The sequence below is a fragment of the Chiloscyllium punctatum genome, unplaced genomic scaffold (genome assembly GCF_047496795.1).
Source record: "Chiloscyllium punctatum isolate Juve2018m unplaced genomic scaffold, sChiPun1.3 scaffold_465, whole genome shotgun sequence".
NCBI classification, from domain to species: Eukaryota; Metazoa; Chordata; class Chondrichthyes; order Orectolobiformes; family Hemiscylliidae; genus Chiloscyllium; species Chiloscyllium punctatum.
The window spans coordinates 102,258-120,261 of NW_027310199.1; the positions used below are offsets into that span (position 1 = coordinate 102,258).

Consider the following 18,004-nt stretch of genomic DNA (forward strand, 5'->3'; position numbering starts at 1 on the left):
TTATGGGATCCCACAACCTGATTTGACAGTGTGAAAAATCCCACAACACCAGGTTACAGCCCAACGGGGTTATTTGGAAGTACAGCAGTCACCCCCCCGCCCCACCTCCGTACCATCGGTGGGATACGTTCCAAGACCGACCGCAGAAGCCCGAAACGGCGGATAGGGGCAAACCCATTCATTTAAATTGCAAAGTTACCTTCCTGGCAGCCCCCTGGTTCCAGAATGTTCCCTGTAGCACGTTTGGGCCGCGGATACCGGGGCGGGGTTACCCTGTCCTGGCTTTCAGCGTGCCGCGCCTTCATCGGGTAACTGCAGAGCAGGATCACAAGACGGAAAACTGGCAACAAAAGATGATAGTTTCATGCAACTGAAAAGACAATCGATGGAACGATCGCTGCGATCGACACGGCAAACTAGCAAAGGCAAGAGATTCACATTCCATTCACCTGCTTTTGAACTTGGCTGGTAGGCTGCACCGTTCCTGGAAACACTGCAATACCAGGCTGATACACGGAGAGGACAGAGCAAGCCCTTCAGCCATCTCCCTGCTCCAAAAATCCATTTAATACAAACACTCCCACCTTCGGGAGGTATCAGCGATTAAACTGATAAGAACAGAAACTACACATATTCCGAGCCAAAAGGCCGAGAAGCGATAGCACATTGATACTCTAACGGTGGGGGTCACCTTTGCCGACTATCCTTTCCGTCAGTTTGACGATATTCAAAGTTCGTTTATTCCCTTACCGCGTACCTTCCGAGATTCCCAACCAGATCGGAAGATCGCTTTGCAGCCGTCGCTGTGCTTTCCCCGTGGTTTTCCGTCCATCTGTTACGTAGCCGCGTAGATCGCGCTGACGACCAATCGGATGGCACGGGCCGGAGCCGCCGTGGGAGCGCACGTCAGGTCGACTGCAGAGAGGTTTCTCCCGGTGACCGGGGACAGCGGCAGGGTGGTTCCCCCGGCGTCTACAAGGTTGACCAGAATTCCACAGGCAGCACCTTCCAAACTCATGGCCGACACAGCCTTGAAGGATGACGGCAGCAGATCCACGGGAACACCACCGTTCGCAAGTTCTTCCCCGAGGCACGCGCTGTCCTGAATTGCAAATATATCGTTGTTCCTCCGGTGTCACTGGGTCAAAATCTGGAATCCCCGCCCAAACAGCATCGCGGGGCTACCGACAGCACGTGGACTGCAGCGGTTCGAGAGAGCAGCTCACCGCCAAGGTGATCTCGGGATGGGCAAGAAGAAATGTTGGCCTTGACAGAAAGATCCTATTCATTTCCTCCCCTTGCGTTCGTGTAGCTTGCCCATAAACGCGAATCATTGTTTCCCACACGTACAGGATTCGCTCCTTGGCATTCCACATCAATCTGAAACGTCGTGAAAAGTGAATTACGTCCGTGCACCCTTTCTTTATCGTCCACTTTCAATCTCCTCTCCACTTGTATCCGACTCTCTGTGTAGAATGGGGAGGGAGCTGATCTCCCGACGTAAACACGTCACGCTGCAAGCGCACCTCATCGCCACAAGCAGCTCGATTTGACATCTCCGTTCACGTTACCGCAGATCGCTGAGAACATTTTAAGCCGATCCAGTTGACAAACTGACGACTATTTTGCTACTTGCACCGCAAATGATGACAAACCATTCCAAATCGTACGGGTGGCACAGTGGCTCATCGTTCAGTACGGCTGCCTCGTGGCCCCAGGGAGCTGAAGTGAGTTCCAGCCTCGGGCAATGGTCTGTGTGAATAATCTTTACGTACAGACGTAGCCGCTAAAGCAGGTTGCTTCCGTACAGTAGTTTGCGAAGAAACAAACAGAGCTGGGGGGTTTCACTCTATTCAGGAAACAGACCAAAGACACTTCTTTCTTGTTCAAGAAAATATTCGGATAAATTTGATGCGTCGGTGTGGGGGGGGGTGGGATGGGGGATGGGTGGGGAAGGGGTTGTGGGGGCTGATCTGATAGCCATTTGACATTGGCTGAGTTATGGGATCCCACAACCTGATTTGACAGTGTGAAAAATCCCACAACACCAGGTTACAGCCCAACGGGGTTATTTGGAAGTACAGCAGTCACCCCCCCCGCCCCCGCCCCGCCCCGCCCCACCCCCCCCCCCACCCCCTCCCACCTCCGTACCATCGGTGGGATACGTTCCAAGACCGACCGCAGAAGCCCGAAACGGCGGATAGGGGCAAACCCATTCATTTAAATTGCAAAGTTACCTTCCTGGCAGCCCCCTGGTTCCAGAATGTTCCCTGTAGCACGTTTGGGCCGCGGATACCGGGGCGGGGTTACCCTGTCCTGGCTTTCAGCGTGCCGCGCCTTCATCGGGTAACTGCAGAGCAGGATCACAAGACGGAAAACTGGCAACAAAAGATGATAGTTTCATGCAACTGAAAAGACAATCGATGGAACGATCGCTGCGATCGACACGGCAAACTAGCAAAGGCAAGAGATTCACATTCCATTCACCTGCTTTTGAACTTGGCTGGTAGGCTGCACCGTTCCTGGAAACACTGCAATACCAGGCTGATACACGGAGAGGACAGAGCAAGCCCTTCAGCCATCTCCCTGCTCCAAAAATCCATTTAATACAAACACTCCCACCTTCGGGAGGTATCAGCGATTAAACTGATAAGAACAGAAACTACACATATTCCGAGCCAAAAGGCCGAGAAGCGATAGCACATTGATACTCTAACGGTGGGGGTCACCTTTGCCGACTATCCTTTCCGTCAGTTTGACGATATTCAAAGTTCGTTTATTCCCTTACCGCGTACCTTCCGAGATTCCCAACCAGATCGGAAGATCGCTTTGCAGCCGTCGCTGTGCTTTCCCCGTGGTTTTCCGTCCATCTGTTACGTAGCCGCGTAGATCGCGCTGACGACCAATCGGATGGCACGGCCGGAGCCGCCGTGGGAGCGCACGTCAGGTCGACTGCAGAGAGGTTTCTCCCGGCGATCGGGGACAGCGGCAGGGTGGTTCCCCCGGCGTCTACAAGGTTGACCAGAATTCCGCAGGCAGCACCTTCCAAACTCATGGCCGACACAGCCTTGAAGGCAGCAGATCCACGGGAACACCACCGTTCGCAAGTTCTTCCCCGAGGCACGCGCTGTCCTGAATTGCAAATATATCGTTGTTCCTCCGGTGTCACTGGGTCAAAATCTGGAATCCCCGCCCAAACAGCATCGCGGGGCTACCGACAGCACGTGGACTGCAGCGGTTCGAGAGAGCAGCTCACCGCCAAGGTGATCTCGGGATGGGCAAGAAGAAATGTTGGCCTTGACAGAAAGATCCTATTCATTTCCTCCCCTTGTGTTCGTGTAGCTTGCCCATAAACGCGAATCATTGTTTCCCACACGTACAGGATTCGCTCCTTGGCATTCCACATCAATCTGAAACGTCGTGAAAAGTGAATTACGTCCGTGCACCCTTTCTTTATCGTCCACTTTCAATCTCCTCTCCACTTGTATCCGACTCTCCGTGTAGAATGGGGAGGGAGCTGATCTCCCGACGTAAACACGTCACGCTGCAAGCGCACCTCATCGCCCACAAGCAGCTCGATTTGACATCTCCGTTCACGTTACCGCAGATCGCTGAGAACATTTTAAGCCGATCCAGTTGACAAACTGACAACTATTTTGCTACTTGCACCGCAAATGATGACAAACCATTCCAAATCGTACGGGTGGCACAGTGGCTCATCGTTCAGTACGGCCGCCTCGTGGCCCCAGGGAGCTGAAGTGAGTTCCAGCCTCGGGCGATGGTCTGTGTGAATAATCTTTACGTACAGACGTAGCCGCTAAAGCAGGTTGCTTCCGTACAGTAGTTTGCGAAGAAACAAACAGAGCTGGGGGGTTTCACTCTATTCAGGAAACAGACCAAAGACACTTCTTTCTTGTTCAAGAAAATATTCGGATAAATTTGATGCGTCGGTGTGGGGGGGGGAGGGGATGGGGGATGGGTGGGGAAGGGGTTGTGGGGGCTGATCTGATAGCCATTTGACATTGGCTGAGTTATGGGATCCCACAACCTGATTTGACAGTGTGAAAAATCCCACAACACCAGGTTACAGCCCAACGGGGTTATTTGGAAGTACAGCAGTCACCCCCCCGCCCCGCCCCGCCCCGCCCCACCCCACACCCCCCCCCCCCCCCCCCCCACCCCCCACCGACCCCCCACCGCCGTACCATCGGTGGGATACGTTCCAAGACCGACCGCAGAAGCCCGAAACGGCGGATAGGGGCAAACCCATTCATTTAAATTGCAAAGTTACCTTCCTGGCAGCCCCCTGGTTCCAGAATGTTCCCTGTAGCACGTTTGGGCCGCGGATACCGGGGCGGGGTTACCCTGTCCTGGCTTTCAGCGTGCCGCGCCTTCATCGGGTAACTGCAGAGCAGGATCACAAGACGGAAAACTGGCAACAAAAGATGATAGTTTCATGCAACTGAAAAGACAATCGATGGAACGATCGCTGCGATCGACACGGCAAACTAGCAAAGGCAAGAGATTCACATTCCATTCACCTGCTTTTGAACTTGGCTGGTAGGCTGCACCGTTCCTGGAAACACTGCAATACCAGGCTGATACACGGAGAGGACAGAGCAAGCCCTTCAGCCATCTCCCTGCTCCAAAAATCCATTTAATACAAACACTCCCACCTTCGGGAGGTATCAGCGATTAAACTGATAAGAACAGAAACTACACATATTCCGAGCCAAAAGGCCGAGAAGCGATAGCACATTGATACTCTAACGGTGGGGGTCACCTTTGCCGACTATCCTTTCCGTCAGTTTGACGATATTCAAAGTTCGTTTATTCCCTTACCGCGTACCTTCCGAGATTCCCAACCAGATCGGAAGATCGCTTTGCAGCCGTCGCTGTGCTTTCCCCGTGGTTTTCCGTCCATCTGTTACGTAGCCGCGTAGATCGCGCTGACGACCAATCGGATGGCACGGGCCGGAGCCGCCGTGGGAGCGCACGTCAGGTCGACTGCAGAGAGGTTTCTCCCGGCGATCGGGGACAGCGGCAGGGTGGTTCCCCCGGCGTCTACAAGGTTGACCAGAATTCCGCAGGCAGCACCTTCCAAACTCATGGCCGACACAGCCTTGAAGGCAGCAGATCCACGGAACACCACCGTTCGCAAGTTCTTCCCCGAGGCACGCGCTGTCCTGAATTGCAAATATATCGTTGTTCCTCCGGTGTCACTGGGTCAAAATCTGGAATCCCCGCCCAAACAGCATCGCGGGGCTACCGACAGCACGTGGACTGCAGCGGTTCGAGAGAGCAGCTCACCGCCAAGGTGATCTCGGGATGGGCAAGAAGAAATGTTGGCCTTGACAGAAAGATCCTATTCATTTCCTCCCCTTGTGTTCGTGTAGCTTGCCCATAAACGCGAATCATTGTTTCCCACACGTACAGGATTCGCTCCTTGGCATTCCACATCAATCTGAAACGTCGTGAAAAGTGAATTACGTCCGTGCACCCTTTCTTTATCGTCCACTTTCAATCTCCTCTCCACTTGTATCCGACTCTCCGTGTAGAATGGGGAGGGAGCTGATCTCCCGACGTAAACACGTCACGCTGCAAGCGCACCTCATCGCCCACAAGCAGCTCGATTTGACATCTCCGTTCACGTTACCGCAGATCGCTGAGAACATTTTAAGCCGATCCAGTTGACAAACTGACAACTATTTTGCTACTTGCACCGCAAATGATGACAAACCATTCCAAATCGTACGGGTGGCACAGTGGCTCATCGTTCAGTACGGCCGCCTTGTGGCCCCAGGGAGCTGAAGTGAGTTCCAGCCTCGGGCGATGGTCTGTGTGAATAATCTTTACGTACAGACGTAGCCGCTAAAGCAGGTTGCTTCCGTACAGTAGTTTGCGAAGAAACAAACAGAGCTGGGGGGTTTCACTCTATTCAGGAAACAGACCAAAGACACTTCTTTCTTGTTCAAGAAAATATTCGGATAAATTTGATGCGTCGGTGTGGGGGGGGGAGGGGATGGGGGATGGGTGGGGAAGGGGTTGTGGGGGCTGATCTGATAGCCATTTGACATTGGCTGTGGGATCCCACAACCTGATTTGACAGTGTGAAAAATCCCACAACACCAGGTTACAGCCCAACGGGGTTATTTGGAAGTACAGCAGTCACCCCCCCGCCCCGCCCCGCCCCGCCCCACACCCACACCCCCCCCCCCCCCCCCCCCCCCCCACCCCCCACCGACCCCCCACCGCCGTACCATCGGTGGGATACGTTCCAAGACCGACCGCAGAAGCCCGAAACGGCGGATAGGGGCAAACCCATTCATTTAAATTGCAAAGTTACCTTCCTGGCAGCCCCCTGGTTCCAGAATGTTCCCTGTAGCACGTTTGGGCCGCGGATACCGGGGCGGGGTTACCCTGTCCTGGCTTTCAGCGTGCCGCGCCTTCATCGGGTAACTGCAGAGCAGGATCACAAGACGGAAAACTGGCAACAAAAGATGATAGTTTCATGCAACTGAAAAGACAATCGATGGAACGATCGCTGCGATCGACACGGCAAACTAGCAAAGGCAAGAGATTCACATTCCATTCACCTGCTTTTGAACTTGGCTGGTAGGCTGCACCGTTCCTGGAAACACTGCAATACCAGGCTGATACACGGAGAGGACAGAGCAAGCCCTTCAGCCATCTCCCTGCTCCAAAAATCCATTTAATACAAACACTCCCACCTTCGGGAGGTATCAGCGATTAAACTGATAAGAACAGAAACTACACATATTCCGAGCCAAAAGGCCGAGAAGCGATAGCACATTGATACTCTAACGGTGGGGGTCACCTTTGCCGACTATCCTTTCCGTCAGTTTGACGATATTCAAAGTTCGTTTATTCCCTTACCGCGTACCTTCCGAGATTCCCAACCAGATCGGAAGATCGCTTTGCAGCCGTCGCTGTGCTTTCCCCGTGGTTTTCCGTCCATCTGTTACGTAGCCGCGTAGATCGCGCTGACGACCAATCGGATGGCACGGGCCGGAGCCGCCGTGGGAGCGCACGTCAGGTCGACTGCAGAGAGGTTTCTCCCGGCGATCGGGGACAGCGGCAGGGTGGTTCCCCCGGCGTCTACAAGGTTGACCAGAATTCCGCAGGCAGCACCTTCCAAACTCATGGCCGACACAGCCTTGAAGGCAGCAGATCCACGGGAACACCACCGTTCGCAAGTTCTTCCCCGAGGCACGCGCTGTCCTGAATTGCAAATATATCGTTGTTCCTCCGGTGTCACTGGGTCAAAATCTGGAATCCCCGCCCAAACAGCATCGCGGGGCTACCGACAGCACGTGGACTGCAGCGGTTCGAGAGAGCAGCTCACCGCCAAGGTGATCTCGGGATGGGCAAGAAGAAATGTTGGCCTTGACAGAAAGATCCTATTCATTTCCTCCCCTTGTGTTCGTGTAGCTTGCCCATAAACGCGAATCATTGTTTCCCACACGTACAGGATTCGCTCCTTGGCATTCCACATCAATCTGAAACGTCGTGAAAAGTGAATTACGTCCGTGCACCCTTTCTTTATCGTCCACTTTCAATCTCCTCTCCACTTGTATCCGACTCTCCGTGTAGAATGGGGAGGGAGCTGATCTCCCGACGTAAACACGTCACGCTGCAAGCGCACCTCATCGCCCACAAGCAGCTCGATTTGACATCTCCGTTCACGTTACCGCAGATCGCTGAGAACATTTTAAGCCGATCCAGTTGACAAACTGACAACTATTTTGCTACTTGCACCGCAAATGATGACAAACCATTCCAAATCGTACGGGTGGCACAGTGGCTCATCGTTCAGTACGGCCGCCTCGTGGCCCCAGGGAGCTGAAGTGAGTTCCAGCCTCGGGCGATGGTCTGTGTGAATAATCTTTACGTACAGACGTAGCCGCTAAAGCAGGTTGCTTCCGTACAGTAGTTTGCGAAGAAACAAACAGAGCTGGGGGGTTTCACTCTATTCAGGAAACAGACCAAAGACACTTCTTTCTTGTTCAAGAAAATATTCGGATAAATTTGATGCGTCGGTGTGGGGGGGGGGGGGGGGGGGGGGGGGGTGGGATGGGGGATGGGTGGGGAAGGGGTTGTGGGGGCTGATCTGATAGCCATTTGACATTGGCTGAGTTATGGGATCCCACAACCTGATTTGACAGTGTGAAAAATCCCACAACACCAGGTTACAGCCCAACGGGGTTATTTGGAAGTACAGCAGTCACCCCCCCCGCCCCGCCCCGCCCCGCCCCACCCCCCCCCCCCCCCCCCCCCACCCCCTCCCACCTCCGTACCATCGGTGGGATACGTTCCAAGACCGACCGCAGAAGCCCGAAACGGCGGATAGGGGCAAACCCATTCATTTAAATTGCAAAGTTACCTTCCTGGCAGCCCCCTGGTTCCAGAATGTTCCCTGTAGCACGTTTGGGCCGCGGATACCGGGGCGGGGTTACCCTGTCCTGGCTTTCAGCGTGCCGCGCCTTCATCGGGTAACTGCAGAGCAGGATCACAAGACGGAAAAACTGCAACAAAAGATGATAGTTTCATGCAACTGAAAAGACAATCGATGGAACGATCGCTGCGATCGACACGGCAAACTAGCAAAGGCAAGAGATTCACATTCCATTCACCTGCTTTTGAACTTGGCTGGTAGGCTGCACCGTTCCTGGAAACACTGCAATACCAGGCTGATACACGGAGAGGACAGAGCAAGCCCTTCAGCCATCTCCCTGCTCCAAAAATCCATTTAATACAAACACTCCCACCTTCGGGAGGTATCAGCGATTAAACCGATAAGAACAGAATTTTTTTTTTATTTCAAAAATATACTTTATTCATAAATGATTTGATGGTCTGTACATTGGATCATGCCATACATATGTCCATATTTACAAACACAGATTCGACTTTATTCTTGTCCTTTACAATCCTGTGCATTTTTTCAATCTTGTATATATACATATATTTGCTGAGGCATCAGCAGAGCCCCAAAAAAAAAAAAAACGTCTGTATGGGCCCCCTGTTCTTCTTTCGGCAGGCCGATCTTACACGGTGGTCTTTCCCCACCGCGCCTTGGCGGCAGCTGCCCCAAGCTTCAGCGCGTCCCTCAACACGTAGTCTTGGACCTTGGAATGTGCCAGTCTGCAACACTCGGTCGGGGTCAACTCCTTCAGCTGGAAGATCAACAGGTTTCGGACCGCCCAGAGAGCGTCCTTCACCGAGTTGATGATCCTCCAGGCGCAGTTAATGTTCGTCTCGGTGTGAGTCCCGGGGAACAGGCCGTAGAGCACGGAGTCCCGCGTCACGGCGCTGCTCGGGACGAACCTCGACAAGCACCACTGCATTCCTCTCCAGACTTCCTCTGCATAGGCACATTCCAGAAGGAGGTGTGTGACAGTCTCGTCCCCCCCGCAGCCACTTCGAGGGCAGCGTGCGGTGCGGCAGAGAGTCCGGGCGTGCATAAAGGATCTCACAGGCAGAGCCCTTCTCACCACCAGCCAAGCCACGTCTTGGTGCTTGTTGGAAAGTTCTGGCGATGAGGCATTCTGCCAAATGGCTTTGACAGTCTGCTCAGGGAACCGCTCGACAGGATCCGCCCTCTCCTTTTCCCGAAGGGTCTCAAGGACGCTACGTGCTGACCACTTCCTGATGGACTTGTGGTCAAAGGTGTTTTTCCTCATAAATTTCTCCACGAAGGACAGGTGATACGGAACGGTCCAACTACTCGGAGCGTTCCGCGGCAGCGAGGCCAGGCCCATCCTTCGCAACACCGGGGACAGGTAGAACCTCAGTACGTAGTGACACTTGGTGTTTGCGTACCGGGGATCCACGCACAGCTTGATGCAGCCACACACAAAGGTGGCCATCAGGGTGAGGGTGGCATTGGGCGTGTTTTTTCCCCCATTGCACCGGTCTTTGTACATTGAGTCTCTTCGGACCCGGTCCATCTTTGATCTCCAAATGAATTGGAAGATGGCCCGGGTGACTGCGGCGGCACAGGTCCTGGGGATAGGCCAGACCTGTGCCACATATAGCAATACTGAGAGGACCTCACACCTGATGACCAGGTTTTTTCCCGCGATGGAGAGCGACCGTTGCCCCCATCTGCCTAGTTTCTGTCTCATCTTTCTGATCCGCTCCTCCCAGGTCTTGGCGCACGCCCCAGCCCCCCCGAACCAAATACCCAGCACCTTCAGGTGGTCAGTCCTGACGGTGAAGGGGATAGAGGATTGGTCGGCCCAGTTCCCGAAGAGCATGGCCTCGCTCTTGCCTCGGTTTACCTTGGCCCCCGAGGCCCGTTCGAACTGGTCGCAGATGCACACGAGTCTGTGCACGGACAGCGGATCCGAGCAGAAAACAGCGACGTCATCCATGTACAGGGAGGCCTTAACCTGCAGGCCCCCGCTGCCAGGAATAGTCACCCCTCTCAGGCTCGCATCCTTCCTGATGGATTCGGCAAATGGCTCTATGCAACACACAAACAAGGCGGGTGAGAGGGGGCATCCCTGCCTGACTCCAGATCTTACAGGGAAGCTATCTGATTCCCACCCATTGATTGAGACTGCACTGACAATGTTGGTGTAGAGCAGTCTGATCCAATTTCCGATTCCCTCCCCAAAGCCCATTTTGGAGAGGACATCCCTCATATATGTATGCGATATCCTGTCAAAGGCTTTCTCCTGGTCCAGGCTGATGAGGCAGGTGTCCACCCCCCTGTCCTGCACGTAGGCGATCGTATCCCTGAGGAGTGCGAGACTCTCAGAGATCTTCCTGCCCGGTACAGCACAGGTTTGGTCCGGGTGGATCACCGATCCCAGAGCAGACCTGACCCGGTTGGCGATGACCTTTGACAGGATTTTGTAGTCTGCATTTAACAGTGAGATCGGTCTCCAATTTCTAATTTCCTCCCTCTCCCCCTTCCGCTTGTAGACGAGGGTGATGATGCCTTTCCTCATGGATTCACTCATGGTACCTGCCCGGAGCATACTGACATACACCTCCAGCAGGTCCTGGCCGATCAAGTCCCAAAGAGCGGAATAAACCTCGACCGGTAAGCCGTCGCTTCCGGGAGTTTTATTCTTTTCGAAGGACTCGAGGGCCTTGGTCAGTTCATCCAGAGATAGCGGCTGGTCCAGCCTCTCTCGTGTTCCGTCATCTAGGACCTCCGTGATAGAGGACAGGAACGACTGGGAGGCCGCGCTGTCGGTCGGCTTCGAGTCATACAGGCTGGCGTAGAAGGATTTGCTGATCCTCATGACGTCAGCCTGAGATGACGTTACCGAGCCATCTTCTTTCTTCAGGCTGCTGAGCACGGAGCTCTCTTTGTGCACCTTCTGGAAGAAGAAACGTGAGCACGTCTCGTCCTGCTCCACCGAGCGGACCCTGGACCGGAAGATTATCCTGGAGGCCTCCGAGGCAAAGAGCGAGGCTTGCTGGCCCTTCACCTCCTTGAGGTCCTCCGTGACATCCACCCCCATCGTCTGCAGCAGGAGCAGGTTCTGCATACTTTCCTGGAGCTGGGACAGTTTTCCCCGCCTCTCTCTCGCCTCCTGGACACCTTTGAGGATAAAGAACCTCTTGATGTTCCCTTTTACCGTTTCCCACCAGTCCGCTGGAGACTCAAAGAGGGGCTTCACGGTTCTCCAACCTGCGTAATCCCTCTTGAGCTCTTCGATGTTTCCCGGGGTCAACAGCTTAGTGTTCAGTTTCCACGTTCCCTTGCCCGCCCGCTGTTCGTCCTGTAGGTGACAGTCGGCCAGCAGGAGGCAGTGGTCAGAGAAGAACACCGGCTTGACGTCGGTGGATCTGACCGAGAGCGTTCGGGACACAAACAGGTAATCTATCCTTGAGCGGATAGACCCGTCTGCCCGTGACCAGGTGTATCTACGCTGCGCTCCGTCTGCAGGGGCGCTGAAGACGTCGTGCAGCTTGGCGTCTTTGACCGTTTCCATCAGGGCCCTGGACGTAGCGTCCGGTTTACTGTCCCCCCCGCCGGATCGTCCATCAGCATCAATGATGCAGTTGAAGTCTCCGGCCAGAATGACCGGCCTGGACGTAGCCAGCAGCAGTGGAAGCTGTTGCAGGACGGCCAACCGTTCACTCTTACCCACTGGGGCGTACACGTTGATTAGTCTCACGGGAGCGTTTCTGTATTTAACATCCGCGACGAGGAGGCGCCCGCCCACCACCTCCTTAACCTCGGAGATGGTGAAGTTGCCTCCCCGCAACAGGATACCCAGGCCGGAGGCGCGGCTATCGTTGCCCCCCGACCACACTGACGGCCCGTGGGCCCACAAGCTCGACCATCTCCTGTAACTGCTGAGGTGCGGTATCCCACACTCCTGCAGAAACAGGACATCGGCTTTGACGTTGGCCAGGAAGGCCAGCGTTGAAACACATCGCGTAGCCGCTTTAATGCTACGTACATTTACGCTGGCAATTTTAAACCCCATTTTAACAGTTTGCGGGGTTACCAGTGTCCATTTTCTTCTGGTCTTGCTCCAGTGGGGTAGCTGCGTGCATCCCCGTGGTGACAGCAAACTGCTGGACCTTCCCAGGGCTGAGGTAGTTGTCCGGCTCCACGCTGGAGTCATTTCCCCGCTCTGGTGTCATCGTGTCGGACCCAGGGTCCTCATCGCCCCGTTCTCCATCTGACAGCAGGGCTGTCACTGGGACGCTGCTCCCAGTTCCCTGGAGCTGTGGGCCGGTGGGTACCCCTTGGTTCTCACCGGGTAGGGGGAGGCCTTCACCCATCCCCTCAGAGGGATCGTCTTTTCCTCCTTGGGCGGTGTTGCCCTCCTTTCTCCCCACGGCGCTCTGCCTCTTCCTCCGGAGGCGACCCTTCTTGCGCCCGTCCTCACCCTCGGAGGAGCTGCCTGTATCCTCCTCTTGGAGGTGTCTCTTCCCCCTTCGCTTGGTGGCTTTGGGGCCCTCGAGAGGTTTCCTTTTCCTGTTTTTAACGATAATCCACTGCTCTGCCTCCTTTGATCCCTCCTCTTCCATTTCCTCCGTCTGTCTTGCAGGAGCTTGGGTCGGCTGCTGCATCTCCCCGCCGTCTGCTGCCTGCTCCTCTACAACTTTCCCTTCCTTCTGGGTGCCTCCAGGTACCGTTCCTTTGCTGATTCGCGGTACCTCGTTCGACTTTGTCGGTCCGCGGCTCGTGTTGCCACCTCCGGCCATCTGTGCGTAGGTGGCGGCTCCTCGTCTTGGGCAGGCCTTGTACATGTGGCCCGCCTCCCCGCACAGGTTGCAGCTCTTTTCCTCCCGACAGTCCTTTGTCAAGTGACCCTCCTGTTTGCAGTTCCTGCAGATGGTCACTTTGCAATCCACCGCCACGTGTCCCGACTTCCCGCAGGTTCGGCACACTTTGGGCTGCCCTGCATATGTCAGGTAGCCTCTGCTCCCTCCGATTGCGAAGCTCGAGGGTGGGTGGAGGATGTTCCCACTGTCATCGGCCCTCAGAGTTACCTTGACCTGCCTCTTACTGGTCCAGATCCCAAAGGGGTCGATCACATCGGTGGCTTCTCCCTCGACTTGGACGTACCTTCCCAGGAAGGTCAGGACATCAGCCGCTGGAACGTAGGGGTTGTACATATGGATTGTAACAACCCGGTTCCTCTGTGCAGGAAGCACACACAATGGGGTCGCCGACAAGATGGAGAACAGCGGCTCCCCTTCCTTCTCCTTGAAGACCTTCAGGAGCTGTTCGCACTGCTTCACGCTCCTGAAGGTCACATCGAAGTAGCCTGCCCCAGGGAAATCCTGCAGGCAGTACACGTCTGCGGCTGCAAGGCCGCAACACTCCAGCAGAACTTTCTTCACAAACACCGTCCGATCCACCGGTGTGTGCTCCTCCACCTTCTTCACAGTCACCCTGACTGTGTTCCGAATGCCCTGGCCCGGGCGGCGAGTGGCTGCTGAGGCCATAGCTCAGAGGTTGGCTGGTCCCTGAATTGGCGTTAGGCCGAAGCCAGCATGAAGATCCACCAAGAGCAGGTCAGCACAACCAAACGATCCTCCAACGGCAAATCACGATCCAGCGATGGTCTCCAGCAGCTACGACGACTCGCAACACGACCCCCGCAGGACTTCCACCGCCAGCACGCTTCTGCTGCGTCGAACCTCCAACACTCGAGCAGAATCTCTTCCTCTGGTCCTCAGGAACGACACATATTCCGAGCCAAAAGGCCGAGAAGCGATAGCACATCGATACTCTAACGGTGGGGGTCACCTTTGCCGACTATCCTTTCCGTCAGTTTGACGATATTCAAAGTTCGTTTATTCCCTTACCGCGTACCTTCCGAGATTTCCAACCAGATCGGAAGATCGCTTTGCAGCCGTCGCTGTGCTTTCCCCGTGGTTTTCCGTCCATCTGTTACGTAGCCGCGTAGATGGCGCTGACGACCAATCGGATGGCACGGGCCGGAGCCGCCATGGGAGCGCACGTCAGGTCGACTGCAGAGAGGTTTCTCCCGGCGATCGGGGACAGCGGCAGGGTGGTTCCCCCGGCGTCTACAAGGTTGACCAGAATTCCACAGGCAGCACCTTCCAAACTCATGGCCGACACAGCCTTGAAGGATGACGGCAGCAGATCCACGGGAACACCACCGTTCGCAAGTTCTCCCCCGAGGCACGCGCTGTCCTGAATTGCAAATATATCGTTGTTCCTCCGGTGTCACTGGGTCAAAATCTGGAATCCCCGCCCAAACAGCATCGCGGGGCTACCGACAGCACGTGGACTGCAGCGGTTCGAGAGAGCAGCTCACCGCCAAGGTGATCTCGGGATGGGCAAGAAGAAATGTTGGCCTTGACAGAAAGATCCTATTCATTTCCTCCCCTTGCGTTCGTGTAGCTTGCCCATCAACGCGAATCATTGTTTCCCACACGTACAGGATTCGCTCCTTGGCATTCCACATCAATCTGAAACGTCGTGAAAAGTGAATTACGTCCGTGCACCCTTTCTTTATCGTCCACTTTCAATCTCCTCTCCACTTGTATCCGACTCTCTGTGTAGAATGGGGAGGGAGCTGATCTCCCGACGTAAACACGTCACGCTGCAAGCGCACCTCATCGCCACAAGCAGCTCGATTTGACATCTCCGTTCACGTTACCGCAGATCGCTGAGAACATTTTAAGCCGATCCAGTTGACAAACTGACGACTATTTTGCTACTTGCACCGCAAATGATTACAAACCATTCCAAATCGTACGGGTGGCACAGTGGCTCATCGTTCAGTACGGCTGCCTCGTGGCCCCAGGGAGCTGAAGTGAGTTCCAGCCTCGGGCGATGGTCTGTGTGAATAATCTTTACGTACAGACGTAGCCGCTAAAGCAGGTTGCTTCCGTACAGTAGTTTGCGAAGAAACAAACAGAGCTGGGGGGTTTCACTCTATTCAGGAAACAGACCAAAGACACTTCTTTCTTGTTCAAGAAAATATTCGGATAAATTTGATGCGTCGGTGTGGGGGTGGGGGGGGGATGGGGGATGGGTGGGGAAGGGGTTGTGGGGGCTGATCTGATAGCCATTTGACATTGGCTGAGTTATGGGATCCCACAACCTGATTTGACAGTGTGAAAAATCCCACAACACCAGGTTACAGCCCAACGGGGTTATTTGGAAGTACAGCAGTCACCCCCCCCGCCCCACCTCCGTACCATCGGTGGGATACGTTCCAAGACCGACCGCAGAAGCCCGAAACGGCGGATAGGGGCAAACCCATTCATTTAAATTGCAAAGTTACCTTCCTGGCAGCCCCCTGGTTCCAGAATGTTCCCTGTAGCACGTTTGGGCCGCGGATACCGGGGCGGGGTTACCCTGTCCTGGCTTTCAGCGTGCCGCGCCTTCATCGGGTAACTGCAGAGCAGGATCACAAGACGGAAAACTGGCAACAAAAGATGATAGTTTCATGCAACTGAAAAGACAATCGATGGAACGATCGCTGCGATCGACACGGCAAACTAGCAAAGGCAAGAGATTCACATTCCATTCACCTGCTTTTGAACTTGGCTGGTAGGCTGCACCGTTCCTGGAAACACTGCAATACCAGGCTGATACACGGAGAGGACAGAGCAAGCCCTTCAGCCATCTCCCTGCTCCAAAAATCCATTTAATACAAACACTCCCACCTTCGGGAGGTATCAGCGATTAAACCGATAAGAACAGAATTTTTTTTTTTTATTTCAAAAATATACTTTATTCATAAATGATTTGATGGTCTGTACATTGGATCATGCCATACATATGTCCATATTTACAAACACAGATTCGACTTTATTCTTGTCCTTTACAATCCTGTGCATTTTTTCAATCTTGTATATATACATATATTTGGCTGAGGCATCAGCAGAGCCCAAAAAAAAAAAAACGTCTGTATGGGCCCCCTGTTCTTCTTTCGGCAGGCCGATCTTACACGGTGGTCTTTCCCCACCGCGCCTTGGCGGCAGCTGCCCCAAGCTTCAGCGCGTCCCTCAACACGTAGTCTTGGACCTTGGAATGTGCCAGTCTGCAACACTCGGTCGGGGTCAACTCCTTCAGCTGGAAGATCAACAGGTTTCGGACCGCCCAGAGAGCGTCCTTCACCGAGTTGATGATCCTCCAGGCGCAGTTAATGTTCGTCTCGGTGTGAGTCCCGGGGAACAGGCCGTAGAGCACGGAGTCCCGCGTCACGGCGCTGCTCGGGACGAACCTCGACAAGCACCACTGCATTCCTCTCCAGACTTCCTCTGCATAGGCACATTCCAGAAGGAGGTGTGTGACAGTCTCGTCCCCCCCGCAGCCACTTCGAGGGCAGCGTGCGGTGCGGCAGAGAGTCCGGGCGTGCATAAAGGATCTCACAGGCAGAGCCCTTCTCATCACCAGCCAAGCCACGTCTTGGTGCTTGTTGGAAAGTTCTGGCGATGAGGCATTCTGCCAAATGGCTTTGACAGTCTGCTCAGGGAACCGCTCGACAGGATCCGCCCTCTCCTTTTCCCGAAGGGTCTCAAGGACGCTACGTGCTGACCACTTCCTGATGGACTTGTGGTCAAAGGTGTTTTTCCTCATAAATTTCTCCACGAAGGACAGGTGATACGGAACGGTCCAACTACTCGGAGCGTTCCGCGGCAGCGAGGCCAGGCCCATCCTTCGCAACACCGGGGACAGGTAGAACCTCAGTACGTAGTGACACTTGGTGTTTGCGTACCGGGGATCCACGCACAGCTTGATGCAGCCACACACAAAGGTGGCCATCAGGGTGAGGGTGGCATTGGGCGTGTTTTTTCCCCCATTGCACCGGTCTTTGTACATTGAGTCTCTTCGGACCCGGTCCATCTTTGATCTCCAAATGAATTGGAAGATGGCCCGGGTGACTGCGGCGGCACAGGTCCTGGGGATAGGCCAGACCTGTGCCACATATAGCAATACTGAGAGGACCTCACACCTGATGACCAGGTTTTTTCCCGCGATGGAGAGCGACCGTTGCCCCCATCTGCCTAGTTTCTGTCTCATCTTTCTGATCCGCTCCTCCCAGGTCTTGGCGCACGCCCCAGCCCCCCCGAACCAAATACCCAGCACCTTCAGGTGGTCAGTCCTGACGGTGAAGGGGATAGAGGATTGGTCGGCCCAGTTCCCGAAGAGCATGGCCTCGCTCTTGCCTCGGTTTACCTTGGCCCCCGAGGCCCGTTCGAACTGGTCGCAGATGCACACGAGTCTGTGCACGGACAGCGGATCCGAGCAGAAAACAGCGACGTCATCCATGTACAGGGAGGCCTTAACCTGCAGGCCCCCGCTGCCAGGAATAGTCACCCCTCTCAGGCTCGCATCCTTCCTGATGGATTCGGCAAATGGCTCTATGCAACACACAAACAAGGCGGGTGAGAGGGGGCATCCCTGCCTGACTCCAGATCTTACAGGGAAGCTATCTGATTCCCACCCATTGATTGAGACTGCACTGACAATGTTGGTGTAGAGCAGTCTGATCCAATTTCCGATTCCCTCCCCAAA

At 54.7% G+C, this 18,004-nt stretch overlaps 4 non-coding genes and 2 pseudogenes across 4 annotated transcripts; all 6 read right to left on the reverse strand.

Moving 5' to 3' along the window:
* Nucleotides 1-468: 468 nt before the first annotated feature.
* Nucleotides 469-660, reverse strand: LOC140472876 (U2 spliceosomal RNA). Its single transcript, XR_011957917.1, has one exon. It is a non-coding gene; the product is annotated as a U2 spliceosomal RNA (small nuclear RNA).
* A 1,846-nt stretch (nucleotides 661-2,506) lies between these two features.
* Nucleotides 2,507-2,698, reverse strand: LOC140472877 (U2 spliceosomal RNA). The gene has a single exon (XR_011957918.1). It is a non-coding gene; the product is annotated as a U2 spliceosomal RNA (small nuclear RNA).
* Nucleotides 2,699-4,560: 1,862 nt separating this feature from the next.
* Nucleotides 4,561-4,752, reverse strand: LOC140472878 (U2 spliceosomal RNA). Its single transcript, XR_011957919.1, has one exon. It is a non-coding gene; the product is annotated as a U2 spliceosomal RNA (small nuclear RNA).
* A 1,863-nt stretch (nucleotides 4,753-6,615) lies between these two features.
* LOC140472879 (U2 spliceosomal RNA) lies at nucleotides 6,616-6,807 on the reverse strand. The gene has a single exon (XR_011957920.1). It is a non-coding gene; the product is annotated as a U2 spliceosomal RNA (small nuclear RNA).
* A 1,866-nt stretch (nucleotides 6,808-8,673) lies between these two features.
* On the reverse strand, nucleotides 8,674-8,851 carry LOC140472843 (U2 spliceosomal RNA; annotated as a pseudogene).
* Nucleotides 8,852-16,033: 7,182 nt separating this feature from the next.
* LOC140472844 (U2 spliceosomal RNA) lies at nucleotides 16,034-16,213 on the reverse strand (annotated as a pseudogene).
* Between the last annotated feature and the right edge of the window lie 1,791 nt (nucleotides 16,214-18,004).